This window comes from Hippoglossus hippoglossus, chromosome 12 (assembly GCF_009819705.1).
Source record: "Hippoglossus hippoglossus isolate fHipHip1 chromosome 12, fHipHip1.pri, whole genome shotgun sequence".
Classification (NCBI taxonomy): Eukaryota; Metazoa; Chordata; class Actinopteri; order Pleuronectiformes; family Pleuronectidae; genus Hippoglossus; species Hippoglossus hippoglossus.
The window spans coordinates 3038922-3056560 of NC_047162.1; the positions used below are offsets into that span (position 1 = coordinate 3038922).

General features: G+C 42.0%; 1 protein-coding gene across 3 annotated transcripts in view; it reads left to right on the forward strand.

The window, feature by feature from the left end:
• The first annotated feature begins 805 nt into the window (after positions 1-805).
• LOC117772152 (membrane-associated phosphatidylinositol transfer protein 2-like) overlaps positions 806-17639 on the forward strand; it is a 50026-nt gene continuing 33192 nt past the window's right edge. Inside the window, exons 1-2 of one of the 3 annotated variants that reach the window (XM_034603100.1) lie at positions 806-1045; positions 9845-9968. The gene's annotated coding sequence lies outside the window, so the exon portion shown is untranslated. Of the gene's footprint in view, positions 1046-9844; positions 9969-14838; positions 15456-17639 lie in introns of those variants that run through there. The other 2 variants (XM_034603102.1, XM_034603101.1) reach the window with 2 other exon arrangements.

Below are 17639 nucleotides of genomic sequence, written 5' to 3' on the forward strand. Positions count from 1 at the left end.
GTGAATCTCTCTGGTGGTCATTTTGTGTCTGTGGTCATTATGTGAGTCTCTGAGGTTATTGTGTGTGTCTTTGTGGTTGTTTTTTTGTGTCTTCGTGTTAGTTTTGTGTGTCTTTATGGTTGTGTTGTGTCTTTGTGGTTGTTGTGTGTGTCTTTGTGTTAATTTTTTGTCTTTCTGTGTTAGTTTTGTGTGTCTGTGGTTGTTTTGTGTCTCTTTGTATTAGTTTTGTGTGTCTTTCTGGTTGTTTTGTGTCTCTGTGTTAGTTTTGGGTCTTTCTGGTTGTTTTGCGTCTGTCTGTGTTAGTTTTGTGTGTCCCTTTGGTGGTTTTGTGTCTCTTTGGTTGTCTTTGTGTTAGTTTTGTGTGTCTCTGTGGTTGTTTTGTGTGTCTCTGTGTTAGTTTTGTGTGTCTCTGTGGTTGTTTTGTGTGTCTCTGTGGTTGTTTTGTGTGTCTTTATGGTTGTCCTGTGTCACCACTCTGGTTTAGGGACCTGTGCTCGGATGACACTCCCATGTCTCTGGACAGGACTGTGTTGTGGTTACTAAGTAAAAGCTCTGATTACATGAGTACTTGAGTACTTGAGTACTTGAGTACTCGAGTACTTGAGTACTTCCTCCACCCCTGATTGAAGTATATTCTGCCAGTGGGAACTTGATCAGTTTGTCTTTGACCCCTGCAGGCGGCTGTTGGCCGCTGGGGGGCGCCTTTCTCCTTGTGGTGTGCAGCAGGAGCGCGACGGTGTCGTAACCACCAACCTGCGGTCATCATCATCATCATCGTCCGCCGGGAACACGCTCAGGTTCACCGGGTGTTGTCCGGTGGAGGCGCTGACATCCGTCCGCATGCAGCGGGACTGACGGGCGGACACACACCGGGGGAATGGCCGCTGTGTTCGGAGGACAACAGGACTCACGGTGCTCAGCCTCCACCTCTGAATGTAAACAGCAGCATCAGCTCTGAGGAAACATCCACCCTCCTCCTCCTCCTCCTCCTCCACCGTGGAGCTCCGCGGATTTACCGGGACTGCAGACACACTGTGAGCCGCAGGTGGGTCTCTGATGCCGGCTGTTGACACGGTGTTCCACCGCTGACTGACTCTCACTAATGTTCATTATTTACACCATTATTTCTGACTGTGTGTGAATGGACAGTGGTCTGGTGGCGTCTGTCATTTACCAGAACAAACCAGCTGACTGTGTCCAAATAGACATATACCATATATATATATACCATATATGTATATATCCTATATGTATAGGGCGATAAAACAATATATATCGCAATATTATCTTCCTCAATAGCAATATAACAAAGGTTCAATATACATCGATATAACATAGTGTAAACACAGTGAGGAGGTTTAACGCATCATGGATCCACCTCAGATTTATACAATGTTTAGCTGTTTATCAAGTGTTTGTCATTCTCTGCTCATTAAGAAGAGTTTAAACCCACAAACTGGTCAGGAGCAGAAATCAGTCTTTAAACTTTACAGAAATAATAATGTCAACATTTATCAGGATCATTGTTAATATCAACTGATGTCAGGTTTTTGCCCTGCCCTATAAAATGGGTGTGTGTCTGTATGTATAAATGAAAGATAGAGAAATATATATACCTCAGAGCAGGTGCTGGGTCTACAAACTACTTCATTTATGTACATAACACACCCAGTATTTGTACAATGCGTAGTAATTCATGGTTGAATTAACCTTGTTTTCTCTGTTGGACTTTACCTTGTAATGTACAGTGCCTGCAGGAGACTTTACATGACCTCAGATTCACTTTGCTGGTTTGTCAAAACTGGATTAAACACTATTTTATCATGGGATATGTCCTACGTGAAAACAATATATAAGCAAAATGATTAAAGGTGGCCTGTGGAGTTTCAACTTAAGTTATGTTTCCCAGTGATCCCCATCAAAAACCATTGTATGTACTTTTAAAGTCTAACAAACATGTTAAGTTCATTTCCCTCCTCTTAAAATGTGTTTTTGTAATTTGCAATACTGCATTGTGTACATTTCAGTTAGCTAGCTATTGGGCCTTGGTGTTGCTTCGCTCTATTTCTCAACGTGTATCGAACTTAATCAGCAAAATAGGATGAAACCAGTGTCAGAGAAGTGTGTTATAGATAATGTGAATTTTCGAATTCATCTGTCAGTAAACAAAACTGTTCTCTCTATTGAACATTGGCTCATAGTGCTCCGAGTTGGCAGAAACTCCACAGGCCACCTTTAAAGTCTTCAAATTAAATTATGGAGGAATGCAGGATTCATGTTAGTTCATGTTACAAACTATTATTCCAACAAATTTGCAAGTAATCAATACAAAAAATAACCACAAACTGACAGGCAGTAAATCTGGTGTTTTGGGGGCCGTGGCAATTTAGTATTGACCTGTCAATTACCTGGCTGAGTAGTACTGTTGTTTTCGATTGATACATAAATTCAACATTTAATTAATAATCAGGAGAGTTGGAAATAAAATGTTGTTGATTGAGTGAATTGGCCTTGTCTCCGTTTGTGTACGTCCATACTCGCACTTGCTATTTTAAATGCGCAAGTGTGTTCACACCAACAAGTATGGCAATATGCAGTTCACTATAAGTACCCAGATGGTTCACTCAAGTGTGAAACAACACTTCTCACCCCCAACAGTTGCCATAGCGGGAAACAAGGGACTGTCAGTGTATTTTTGATATTGTGAAAATGGCGGTCAAGGACGGAGGACAGGTTATCTGTGCCAACTTCCATGTAGTGTGAAACAGGAGGCTCATACAGGAAAGTCAAACACTCTTAAGTCAAGTGAACAAAGCCGTCAGCATGTATTTTGATGACTGACAATCGTGGTCACATTTCTCGAGACACAGCTTTGTTTCAGCACTAAACCGGATCAACCTTACAAACCATTTGCTAGTCCCACATCTGTCTGACTCCTTCATAGGACACTAGTTCTAGAACAGCACAGAGTCTGATTTATTCTATTCAGACAAAGGATATCAGGACTAAGGACTCCATTAATGCTCCTCAGCTCTGGAACAGCTTCCCTTGAAGCCTAACAGCCAAAATGCTGTGTCCAAAAAGATCCAGGAATTATCACATACTTTTGAATAGTATGTTTCCATGTTGTTCCCCTTTAAAGTCATCTTCTCTTTCTGTGAAGGACCATATGGATTCATGTTACTTGCTCACTCACATGCTGTATAAAACCCTGCCTGTCCTTGTCACGTAGTGCTAACAATGTCTATTCTTAGACAGCGAAGGTGAAAACACCATTGGAGCTGTTGTGTTTCATCCTCACCAGCGGCTTCTGACTTATTTAGACGGAAGCAGTGGAGCCAAAACTTTCTAGGAAGCACACTTGAAACCTGGAAAGCATCTATCAGCCTGACTGTCACCTCAGTGCCTTAAATAATCAGTACTACCACGTGCTTTCTGTGCAGTGGAGTGAAAGAAGTATATTAGTGCACGTATGTATCCAAACTGCTCGGGCTGAGGGTGATTCACAAAATAAATCATCCATAAAATATGGGCAGGTGTAATAATTTATTTTATCCTTTTTCCAACAGAAAATGATGCTTTTTACTGAGAATATTGTTCCCTCCGGAGTCTACAGCCGCACCTGCAGCTCTGTGGGGCTGTACCGCAGTGCTCTGTCATCACACCGGATAAAAACAAACAGTGTATAGCTTCTGTAGAATGAGATGAATGGACTATATTTGTGTTAATAGTGTTTTTATTTTGATATAAATGCCAGTGTCAGTGCATTCGCAGCTATTGTGCCAACAGTTTCGAGACGTGACAATTTCTTCACCTTTTTTCGAATTGAAATCACAAGTTGAGAGCCGACCTGATGGGGGCGCTAGTTAAAAAAGTTAAGGGACCATCAGAGTTTTTACAATTCATCCTGAGGAGAACATGAATGTGTGGAGCAAATTTCATGGCGAGCCATCCGGCAGTGGCAGAAATATTTCACTCAAAACAACAAATGTCAGTGTCCCGCTGAAGGAAGCATCAGGGCATCATCAGTGTCAGTAGGATTCACCCTCTGGGGAGCGTGACTTTCTGCACTAACTTTCATGCCAATCAATAGTTGTTGAGCTATTTGAGCATGGACCAAAGTGGTAAACCTGGGAGGAACTTCTGTGTGTTTTGGTTTTGTTAATGCTGATTTGGTGCGTCTCTTTGGGCTCCACCAGCCCTGCTAGTGGTGTGGCTCTTTGCGATGTTGGTCTGGATTTGTTTCGGTATTTCATCCAAAAGTTGTTGAAATATTTCAGTGTGAACTTTGCTGGTTCCAGCTTTTCAGCTTAGAGTATGATCTTTTTTATATATTTGGTGCACCACTTTGGGCTCCACCAGTCGTGCTAGAGTATATTACACTTTTTTCAGTATTTCGTGCGCTCGTTGTTGAGATGTTTCACTCAAATCACAAATGTAAAACTCACGATGGTGGTTGGAGGAAAAGTCAGCATCATCAAAGTCGATGAACAATCTGGGAACCGGTTCAAATAGAATTCCTGACAATCCGTGTTGTACTTGTGGAGACGCCTCAGACTGGTTGGTTCCTTATCGAAGGATTTAAGCAGCTTCTCTCTCACCACAACGGTCCGATCCATCGCATAGTGCACCAGACCTATTTCCTCCCATTTCAGGTTCATTGTGCATGATTTAAATGTGTGTGGTGGGGAGTGAAAGAAGATGGAGCCTGACAGGATTTGATTATCGGGCCAAAATGATTAGGTTTGCTTTAATGAATGCTGTTAGGAAGTAGCCACCGCAGAAAGAATGAGTCATAGTATTGATTGCCTCCCCCTCCTTCCTTGCTCCCTCTCTCTACTCCCCTCTCTGTCTTGTCTATCCATCCATCCCTCCTTCTCCCTTCCCTCACCTCACCCCTTAAAATTCATATTTTGTTCACATGCCAGCCCCCCCCCCCCCAGTCAGGATTGGAGGAGAGGTGGCGTGTAGCCTGGGCCCAGCGTTGCATACCAATAGCGACATGACTCGTTTGCTGCTACAGTCTGGATGAGAGAGGGAGGTGGAGGAGGGGGATGGTGGTGGTGGGGCGCTCGTCACGAGATGCCACGTCATCGCAGTGTGTGAAATCTATTTTTAGCAGCGTAAACAGAGGGATTCCAGCCCACTGATCATGGCTTCACAGCCAGGACTGTGTGGTGGGAGGCTGCGGGAGACGCGCTGCAGTGCGCGGCGCGGGATGTGAATGAACGATACGCACATTAAGGCCTGCCTGTCCGCCTCCGCTGTCACTCCCCTCCCCACCCACCGCCTCCGCCTGTCAGGGCGAAACGCTGCGCCGCAAATAGACCATCGAGCTCTCGGGCCTGTCTGTCGCTTTCTTCTGCTCCTGGCTCCGGTTCTCTCGCATGCACAAATGCACCACGTCTCTCATATTGATCAGTACGTATACCAGTGCTGGAAAGTCTCCAGTGATTATAATATGGATGAACACTGATGCATACAGAACAGGCAGAGCTGCACATGTGATGTAGATCTATAGATTCAATCTAGAGCCATTACTCCAAAAACATTCTGTTCTTTTTTGTAATGCAAATCTAGATTTTCAGGGGTTTTATAAATCCAAGTTTGGTTTTCCATTATTTATTTCACAGCAATCTGCTTCATTTTCATTTTTCTTATTTATATGAAACGGTTTAATTAAGAATTGAACATATTTATGACCCTGTCATTCACTCAAACACTTTTATCCAAAGAAACTTACACATTTTTTGAAAATAAGATTTGTAAGGCTCTTTTAAGCCAACAGTTTTTGTATTATAGTTTTAATTCTCCCCTAGTCTGAATAATTTTTCCGCCACCCCTGTAGTTAGACTCACAATGTCAGGGTTTACAGCGAGCAGTCAGATGATGCCCTCGCAAGAACTCTTTAAATATAGATCCATACCTACACAAAGTAGGTACAAGGGGGGGTCATGTGAGACCAAGGTTGTGGTTGGGGGGGTGCGGGGGGGAGCTGACAGAATTCTAAGCTGTCACGTTTGGCCATGTTTGCTGTGGTTGTGCACTTACTCTTATTAACACTCCCCGGGCTTTGTTCAGATGCAGCGAGCCGTTGTTTCCTCATCAAATATTCAGATGCACACACATATTCAGGGCAGCGGATGAAGCAGAGCAGCCTGCTCACTTGATACTTCGAGCGTCACTGTTAGTTAAAAGTCCTGTCTCTGCATTTGTTCTCTCAGAGACAACATCAGGGTGTTCCCAGAGCACTGATCAGGTACACAAGGCAACATTTGATCATTTTGCTGAACACACTGTGCTCCACAGGGTTTCCACTGTTTTCACATTTTCATCCCCGTTAAGTAATTCGATTTTGGAGGCCACGAGTGGTGTTTATCTTTTGTGCCAGTTCATCTAGTAGGTGTTAAAGTTAGTCTTGTACGTCCCAAGAGCAAAAATGCAAAATATGCAAAACTGAAAAAAACTAAAAGAATACAAATACCTCCGGAATAAAAAGTGTCGATATAATGTAAACAAAAACATGGGAACTCCGTAGCGGAATTAATTTGAAGTTTAGCCATCTATAGATAACGTTTTCAGGATTACCAACCCTAGCTTTAAGATATTCCACTAGATAAAGAGAAAACTCCTGGGATCAACACGAGTCATTAAGATTCATCCTCTGGAGAACTTCTGTTCCCATTTCATGGCCATCCATGTGATGCTAGAGGAAAAGTCACAAACATTATTTCAATCAGGAGAGGCTGATGAGTATAAGTAAATTAGAATGAAATTACATTTATTGTAAATAAGAGGAATAGACTTTGACACTTGGAACCCAGCAGAAAGTAGAACACCATGGAAGCAGTCCTCAGAATTAGGTGCTTCAGATATCAAGGAGACTAAACCCTGGTGGTGGTGATGAGGAATGGAGCCCCGGATGATGGGGCGTGCCAGTAAGGCTTCTGATTGGCCGGTTCAAGGGAGTTGGTCGGGTATCCAGAGTTGAGGTGGTGCAGTGTTAGAGGTGGGTCTGTCACAAGTCTGACCTGACTCCTGAATGACAACAAAGAGAGAGAGGGAGCATTTTAAAACTTTGACAGCTTACAGGTGATTGGCTCAAGGCGAGTGTGTCGGGCTGTGATTGGATGAGAGGAGAGAACGGGCTGGAGGAGCCTAGAGATAGCCGGAACTGTGCATGTGACTAATGAGGCATGTGCAACGAGACATTCCTCCTGACTGAACTTTCACTTAACGTCATTATGATTCATCCTCTGAGGAACACTAATATCTTTACGGTATTTCATGGCAAACCAACTGATAGCTGCTGAGTTATCAACCTGGAGTTCGGTGCTGTACAGACCAACACAACTGCGTGAGGATTTTGTGGATGGTTGATGTGTTTCCCTTCGGCACAAACTCGTGCTCAGTCAGACACTGTGAACGTGAGTGATCAGGAAATTGGTCTTTTGGCTTAATTGATGCTTAATCTCAGTGACAAATGAAAGTGGGTGAAAGGACTGGCTCCTGACAGTGTGATCCGTATCACCCACACTACGCCGGCCCAGGTCAGCCATATTTTAGCCAGCTTCGGAGGCCTGGAGCCGGGCCAAGCGCTAATGGCATTGGGTCGAGGAGTGGAACTTCCCCTGCTTTATCATTGGGCCCTTAACTCTCTCAGCTCAATTAACAACTGTGTCTTCTTCTGCTGTCTTACTTCTTGTCCGCATCTTATTATTAACAGCAGCCCCGCCCCCTTCTGTCCTCCCCACACTTTCACCTGTTCACCGTTTGTTTGGGTGTAAAAGTGACGGGGCTGGATATGTTTTTATTTTGTTCATGATTGATCTCATTTTGTTGTAAAGTTGTGTTTTATGAAATTGCTTTAATTTCTCTGGATTTATTAATCCATGACAGACGTCTGCTAAAGTGGCAGCTATTACTCTTTCATTAGGGCTTATCATTATTACCCAAATTACATTTTCCTTATAGATATTTTTTACAGCTATCTGTCAAAGCACATAAAGTTTTAAATATTAATCCATCATCACAGAAAATTTGGAAATGTTATGGTTATGCTGGTTATGGGGAATTTTGGCATTTGACAGCAGTCTCACTTTTAAACACTATTTGGAGCAACCTGCGAATAAGCTAAAGAAGGAAATTGTTTCTGACATCAGAATTATGTACATTTGTGTCGTAAGCACCGGACCAAACAACCATTATGTGTACTTACCTCTGGCAACATCCGTTGTTGTCATGCTGCTTGACTCGAGGGTAACTGGACTTGGTTCTGGATAAATGATGATGGAAGACAGTTGTTATCGAGGTCACTGGTGTCACTTGGTTGGACACTTTGCTTATTAGCGCTCCTTGCTACCGGCTGTCGTGAGAGTCAGTAATGAGCCAAGTGTAATAAAGGGCGTTGATAACAACCCCACGAGGAAACGTCTTGGATTTCAACCAACTCCAACTTTTCAACTCTTCATCTTTTTCATGATGTCTGTGATCGTCTCTGATGCTGTTTGTGCTTTTTTTTGCTTCTTTCTCTCTGCTGTTATCTGCAAAGTGCAAAGTGATTTGATCTCAATGAGATATCTTGATTTAAAAAAAGGTAAAAGTGTATTGTATAGGTTAATTGGAGACACTAAGTTGTCCATAGGTGTGAATGTGAGTGTGAATGGTTGTTTTCTCTGTGTGTCGGCCCTGCGATACGTTGGCGACCGGTGCAGGACGTACCCTCCCTCTCTCCCAAAGGATAAGCAGTATAGACAATGGATGGATGCAGGGATTAATGGATGGATGAATAGTAGTGTAGCCTCCTCCTCACTACAAGCAACAAAACTTTCCAAGCAAATATTCAAATAGAACAAATAGGAAATTAAAACTATAGTTACTTTTATGCACATACATGTGTACAATACACGTAATGAGTGTAATACAAGTTAGAGATATGTAATGTTGCATTTACAGCTGCAACAAATCTGGGAACCCTCTTGATGCTTTAAAGTGTTTAATTGTAGAATTGCATTGTTGCTGTGAGTGACCTTTACATCAGTAGAGGGTCTGGGAGAAAAGTTCGAAGTGTGTTTGTAAGTGAAGCAAACACCATGATGGATGTGCAGAGTAACCTCAGGCCCAGATGAGCAGTGTGAGCAGTGATTAGCCGAGCTGCCCTCCCTCCGCAGACAGTGATGCATCGCCGTCATTTACCAGAATGCAGGAAAGCAGAGCAATTTGAGATGCATCACAGCTAACCCCTGCTAGCAGCCCCCACCACCAGCATCATCGCGCTGCTCGCTGCACACCCCCCCCCCCCCACCCCCCCACGCCTCACCCACTCACCCTCTCCCCCGCCCCTCCCTTCCACCCCCACCCTGAGCTAAAAATAGCCCGTCCTCTCTCATCACCCAGCCATCACGTCGGGGCCGCGTTCACTCTCATTTGCCGCCCACGCTTCTCTTTTTTTATGTTGTGATGTTTTGACAGTGTCATATGATCATATTAGCTGTGGATGAACAGGTTTGGTATCCATCAAGGGAAGAGGACTCCCAGCTACTTTCACAGATAATAAGCAGAAAGCAAGGGGGGTGTTCTTATAATATGTTGTTCCCTGTTGTATTCTATTCTCTAGAAGTCCTGCCTTTATCTCTTGTTTTACTCAGACTAGATTGAGGAAGGAAATTTGTTTCGCAACATGACTTCTGTACCATGCGGTATTTATAAGTGGGACATTTCGGACAGCATGTACTTTCACAGTGTTAGCTCCTATGCTCTGAATTCATGTCTCTGTGCATGCCCGGTAAAGAAAAACATTAGCAGCTGCTCATTGAATCTCCTCACGGCCGTCTTTCATTCACAGGAGGAACCATCGCTGGAGATGGGCTGCAGGTCGGATACAACAACACACGTCGGTGGCTTCAGAAAACAAATGAAAACCATTTTCTGTCAGCTGACCAGTCGTGGAAGAAGTATTCAAATCCCACGTAAGTAAAAGTACAAAGCAGAAATACTCAATTTCCAGTAAAAGTCATTCAAATTCATACATAAGTATTATCAACAAAATAAACTTAAAGTATCACAAGTAAAAGTAGTTATCCTGCAGTGAATTTGTCCTGTGACTGAATATATAATAATCACAGGAAACTATGTAATTTATATCTGAAGCATTAGATTGTTTTTGCGTGAATGCTTCAGCAGCATTACACCGTTGCTAGCTGCTGGAGAAGTAAATATTGGTTCTCTACCTCAGGTCTGTCCTCGGTCCTCTGTCACAAGTTAAATCTCCAGTGGGATCATTTGTTTATTTCACAATTTAAAATTTGGGGACGAGCCCCTTGATATTAATCATTTTGTTTTCACCGGTTGACGTCAGGCGCACAAATATGGAATTAAAAAATAAACAGTTGTAATGGTAACTAAATGACACAATCAAATGACACAAAATAATCAATAATATGACTTACATACTGTATAGGGGCTATAACACAATCCGCAACCACACATCAGAATCATCTTCATGTCAAGAGTACTGAGTCGACCTATACACTCAAGATGAGGATAAATACAGTCAAAAAACAAGAACAAGTGAATTTGAGGTAAACAAGTAAATAGGCCCTGTAGACATGAAAAGAAGGAATGATATACATGTGTTAGGAAAGCTGTTCTATCTATCTATCTATCTATCTATCTATCTATCTATCTATCTATCTATCTATCTATCTATCTATCTATCTTTCTACTTTTCAGAGTAGAAACAAACAAAGAAATAAAAAGCTTAGAAACAGTGGTGTCAGACCTTTTTGGTTAAACAAATCGGACTAACTGGGGATTGGGGAACTCTGTCATGTTTCAGACGTCTAGGATCTCTAAACATTTCCCTTCTAAACGTTTCTTTTTTTTATTGGTTTCAGGGGACAATATATAAATACACACACAGGTAGAAAAAAGACAGGAAAAGGGATTTCGAGCAACATATACCATCATTTTATCACATGGTTTCATTTAAATAGCCCAGAAACCTCCTCAATTGGTCAAATGGGTTAATATTCAACAAAGACAGCAAAGATTAGAGGATAGTCCCTAAAATAAATCCAAACTTTGTGTAACAGAACAGTGATTTTTCTTCATTCCTCTGCTGTTACTCATCTCATAAGGTTTATCTCGTGACAATTGTGGGGACTGACTTATAGATTGGGAACCAGTGGACAAAAAAAATGAAACCATTTACAAGAGTCAAAACACGGTCAGCAGCTACAGCAGTAAGATGCTGTTTCCACTCTGCTACAGCAGTATTAATGATCTAATAATGTATCAGTCACAGGGGGCAATTTACATACACTTTGCTTATAATACTGGCATTTTTATTCAAGCTGGAATTTAAATAAATGACTTGTTATAGGGTATTTTTAAATTGTTGTATTGGTTCAAAATAAATGAAAAGCATTGGTGGGGTGATGCATTCTCTGTGCATGTGCTACATACACAGAGTCACGCAATGCAAACTTTTTCATATTGCAAATAATGTTATTTTTTGATCTATACAAGCTTTAGGCGGTGTCTGTGGTTCTATAGGATGCAGAGACACCTCATAAAATTAATTTATGAACTATGCGTGACGTCATTTTCTGACTTCTCTCTGACTTCTTCGTGACGTCACTTAACACATGTCATCATATGATGGAGAATGATTTTCTGATCAATATACGCTTTAGATTGTCTCTCTGGCCGTATTACTTGCAGAGGTATCTTATTTCTGTTGACCTTTACTTTTGACTAATTGACCCCCACACACACACACACACACACACACACACACACACACACACACACACACACACACACACACACACACACACACACACTGAAGCTCTAAGCAAATGACCATCAGCGCCACTGCAAGAAACCACATTCAGCGGCTGAAAAAGAACTTCCTTGTCGCACCTTTAAATAAAGTACTTGAAGAGCCAACGTGTTATTTTCCACCACTGCAGCTGAGAGTATTTCGAGCCATGTCACATCACTATCTGGTCTAACGGTGAAATGGAAACTGGGCTGAAGTGAAATATGAATACAATAATCCACCGGGTATTGAAACATCCACACAGCTGCCAGTGTGACGTCCTGACAAATACCATCAGTAACGTCACGGGAGGCGACGTACAGGAACCTGCAGCCCAGGCCCATGTTTGATACGTGCAGGATGAGTAACAGGAGTGTCTGGTGAGGAAAGATGTGTCTGACAAGATCGCAAATTAACAGCCATAATAGCAGCAGATGTTCACGTGTTGTGGGACTGTGGTGTTTCGAGAACAGGGGCTGATTCTGTTAGTGTGGGCTCTGCTGATGCTCAGATAAAGTGTGTGTGTGTGTGTGTGTGTGTGTGTGTGTGTGTGTGTGTGTGTGTGTGTGTGTGTGTGTGTGTGTGTGTGTGTGTGTGTGTGTGTGTGTGTGTGTGTGTGTGTGTGTGTGTGTGTGTGTGTGTGTGCTGGGCGGAGTACCCATCAACAAGACATTTCATTCGTACATCCCTGCAGCTCGCAGATAAAACCAGAGGCTGAGAGTGAGGAGAGCGATGAACCGTGGGGCTGCTGCTGCTGCTGCACAAATCTTGGGAGCTCATTCTCATTCTGAGCCTCACTCCATGCTCATTGGTACAGCAGTCAATTTAAATGGGGGTGTACGTTTGCCTTTTGTGCCGCGCCTTACAGTAAACGTCTTGAGGTTCACCCGAGCGATCGCTCAGTTCTCGCGCTGTTTGGAAATGTCCTTAAAGACGAACCAGCAGCTTCAACGCCTCATATAGAAAATGTCTGGCGGCCGCTGGGATATTTTTAACCACAAACCCACTGAGACGTGTCGGCTGGATGTAATTAAAGAAACGTTTAAAAGGCCAAGACACGTTTGTCCAATGTGTTCAGGTCTCACTCAAAGGAAAAGCTCCCGTTTGTACCTGTCGCGTTTTACCGTTACATTTGATTCGTACATTTCTGAGAAATAAACATCCACTGATCTTTTGAACAAACCAGACACTTGTTAGAGATGCTCTGAGGATATTTCCAGAATCCTTAAAGGAATCATTTAACATTTCTCTCAGGGAACTAGATTGATGTCATGTCTCATATCACAAATCTGTCTATTCCTTATGTGCCAGGACACACAGTGCTTAGTTTGGCATAAAGATTTGAAACAAATGCAACCATGCCCAGGAAATTAAGTGTATATACAATTTTTTTGATATATTGAGGGTATGTTGCAAATCTACATGTTTGGCAAGTTTCAAAAGTAATGATTTCACAGATTTTAATATAACATTCACTGCATTTAGTAATATATTTTATTTGTTTTCTGCTAAAATATGAGATCCTGCAGTACAACATCCACTTGCAGTGACTGCAACACTGTAACTCTAAGGAGGTTATGTTTGCTTCTGCGTTAGTTCTTTTAAATCTGTTTGTTAGCAGGATTAGACCAAAACTACCAGTTTGGTATATGACAGGATGGTATATTTTGGTGCAGATCCAGATCAGGGTGTGGATCCAGAATTCACCTTCTTTAATGTTGCATTATTTTATCTTTTATGACATTTTTACTGATTTCTCAGAGAATAATTCAAGGATGAAACAAATCAGGCATATTAAGAGGAGCGGTATTTAATGTGCAGTTTGGTGCAGCTTGATTAAATTTAAGGAGACTATTGGGCCTTGACCTACATATGAGCTCTTATGGTTCTGTTTAGACTTAATTGGTTGAGAGATCGTGGTCTGGTTCAGCACAGTTAAAAAGTTCACGGTGACATCAGTAAGAAGATGTTTATTTACATTTAACTAAAAACCTTGATCTTTCCTTGACCTGACCTGAATGGCTTCTGTTGCCTAAACCACAGATGGGACAAACTCCAATCACCTCACCCACCTCCTGATGACTTTATTAATCTGGTGTTTCATTAGATAAAATAACATTGGCTCTTATCATGGTAATCCAGCCTGTCATTACATTTTCCATCACATCGTATTTGGCAAGAACTATTTAATAATACGTAAACATCATTTCTAGTTTGCCACTCGCAAATTACAGCTAAATTTGCGAATCATACAGTTCACTTTGATGCTGTAGCTTCATTATATCTTTTAATAAGGTAAACAGGAGAGAGAAACTGAGCTCATGTTGTAGTTGCAGATTTCACGTTGCACTCTTTGTAAGATTGCTTTTTATAAAGCACTTATTTTATATATTGTTATATTGTTTTATTGTCATATAATAACTACTATTGTTCTACAAATCGAGTAAGGAGATCATGAATCAGGACAAACAGGCCTAAAGTTATAAATGGGTTGAAAATATCAGTTTCAGCCATTTAAGTCTACAAACTGCTGCAGTATTGATGAGTAAATTTAGGTCCACTAAGGTGAGCAGCGCCCTGACTACACTCTGGAATAACTTTGTCAAGTTTACAGTTTTCCTCATTCACTGATTTGTTGGTCAAAAGGAAAAACCTAATTTGTTCACATCTGAGCAGGAGATCTTCCTGTGGGGAGCTCAGAGATAAGAAAAACAGGCCCGTCGTTTAAAAACACATTTGAATTGAGGTGTGAATGGTTTGTGACACCAAATGGTTTGTACTTGTTGAATGTGCAGAAGGTAAATCTTGATTTTGTGCCTTTTTGTTGGATGCCAAAGTTTCTCTGGTTCCAGCTTCAGGATGGTAAAACAAACGTCTTTGGCTTCTTGATGGTATTTAGGTGTAGACCAAATAATAAATGGTGATATCAGTGTTAATCAACACTGAAAATAGTTCCTGGTCACATTTCAGTTTTAGAACCATTTGAAAAGATGAGAACTGTATTTAAAATTTTGATCACAGCTTCCTCAAGATGTTTGATGCAAATGAGACAATGCTGCAGCAATAATTTGATTCCCTGATTAACAGAAAATCTGATTCTGGATCAGTGTTGTTAAGAGAAAGATGTACACCGAAACGAAAAGGCAATCAATCTGATGGGCTGCACCCTGAGCTCGCTGCATCACAACAAACCCCACCAATCGGGCTTCAGCCTCATGCGTCTCCATGGTAACAGAGCTTCCTCGGTCCCAGGGAGGTGGAGACAGCGAGGAGGGGGAGGCAAGGGAAAACGAGAAGAGAGGTGGATGGGGAAGAGAAGAGGGGAGAAGAGGGGAAGAGAAGGAGGAGGAGGAGAGAGAGAGAGAGAGAGAGAGAGAATCGATACCTTCTCTTATTTCACTGTGAGAGGCTTCTTTCCCAATTTGAGGTGGGGAGTGGGGGGGGGTCGAGCCAGTGTGGTTGGGCTGACCGCAGACGGCAGACGGCAGACGAAGGCGTGGAGAACGGGGACGGGGGTGGAAGGATGCCTTGGCCGGGAGTCTCTGTGGGACCTGGATCTGCCACGGCCCTGAAGCCTCCGCTCAGTGGACGGGCTGGGGAGCTGTGTTCAGCTGGCTCCTGCCTCCGCGAGGTAAACATCTGATTTCTTCCACTTGAAGCGAGTCACTGCGTTGAAGCATTCCGAACTGTGAACCTCCTCCAATATCCACACTCTCCAACTGATGCGCTGTCATGAAAACACAAGTAAATTAGCTGATGGCAACATGGACGCCTGCCTGTTGGACTGTGGAGCACATTGGAGCAGACTGATGGTGGTGGCAGAGAGGGAGGAAGACACAGGGGACCTGCAGGTGGCTTCTCTCTGAGGTGTGTAATTTGTTCTGCATGGACGGTGTGAATGTGACGAGCTCCGTGTGCCATCTATTTGTCAGGGGCAGCGCGAGTGCTTTGTTGATGTGCTGCTGCAGCGATGCTCCCACCTTGTGTGCAACACATGCTTAATGGTCATGTTGGGAGGTTGTGACGTGCCCGCGGGTTCAGTGTGTTGCTGAGGAGTGTGTGCTGAAGGAAGGAAGGAAGCTGTGAAAATCAATCACTGTACGAGGTGATGCTTGGCACAGAAAAGAGATCAAAGAGATTAAATCTGAAGCTCTTTTGCTATTTTATTACTTTAAGTTGTTATTTTGTGCAGCAGATGCTCACTGTGGCATATTTAAAGCTACGTTGCTCTTCCAGCTAATTTGAATGGGAATCGCAGTACGCAACAAGAACGCACACCACAGTGCTTGTCTCTCGGGGGGTTTCTTGAAATCTGGAGGAACTGTACTCGCTGCCTGTGCAGACTCCATCGAATTCGAATTCCTTGTCGTTTATTCATGGAATAACACTGTGGTGTGTTTTAAATCCGTTTGTGTTGTTATTATCAGAAGCAGAGACCAATCTCATCAGGGGATCTCGTTAGCGCAGCACGACTCATGTAGCTCCTCTCACTGCTGAGGAGTCAGAGCAGATTTATCCCGGTGCATCAGACAGTGATGTGTCTGTATCAGATTACACTGTGACATACACTGTACATATGGTTGGGTTGCCTCCTCCTCCCGTGTGTCCTCGTGATTATGATAATTCACTGGCATTCTGCCAATATGTTGTCAGGAATTTAAAGTAGCTTGGTTGCCATGAATTAAACATGACTGTCACACATTAAACGAGGATTGATAAAGCCCCACATGTAGACAGCTCTCAGAGTGACGTCATTGTGAGGTGTGCACACACGCAAAGACAACACAGCGAGCCCAAATGACTGCGAGCTAATGAGGAGATCAACAAGAGGAGCTGTTTCTGAGCCTTCAATCCACAAGTCACCCCGACATCAGGTGGAAATAATGTTTAACATCTTCAAAATAAAAATCTCTTTCATTTCAGAGTGCAGAATGCTATAGTGATTTGGTCAAAGCCATTTTTAAAAGCAAACATTTCTTTTTTTGCGAACGTTAACTTTTGTTGACATTACTTTTTGTAAGGCAAAATACTTTTTTCATGCCAACAATTTTTTTTAGGCTAGTGTTAGTTAATCTCATGCTAACATTACTTTCATAATGCTTATCTTAATTTTTATTTTTAACATTACTGCTTTTTTAAGGCTAATGATCTTGTTTATGCAAAAATAATTTTTACTATTAATATGTTATTCCTAATGCTAATATTGCTTTCTTTAATTCTAATGTTATTTTAAATGCTAATATTAGGCTACTGTTTTTTGTAGGCTAACACTAATTTGCTTTACGCGTCTTTTTTAATGCTAACATTACTTTATCTAATACTAATATTATTATTACTTTTTAAAGACTAACTTTAACTGTCTTTATGCTAAACTTATTTTCTAATGTTGTTTTTTAATCCCAACATTGCTTTATTCAAAGCAAATGTTATTTTTGAATGCTAACATGACGGATTAACTAATAACATACATTTTCTTTCATTCTAACATCAGCATCCAGATGGTTTTGAACAAAATATTTGTGATACACTTCACCAGGCTACTTCTTTCTACTTAGTAGCAAAGAGCAGACAGACAGCTAGAGAGTCACCGGTGAACATAATGGAGCATTTACATATAGATATTTCCATATTTTGTTGAGGCCAAAAACTATTTTAAAACTAGACACCATAGAGGCAGACTCATCAGGTGGACACAAAAAAATACTAAGGAATAGTGTTGCTCACGATGTGCTGGATGTGTAAATGAACAGTTTACAGCTAAAAGTGTTTTAGCGTTTAATTTGTCATGTGCAAGTTAACACAGGGTCAACAGTAC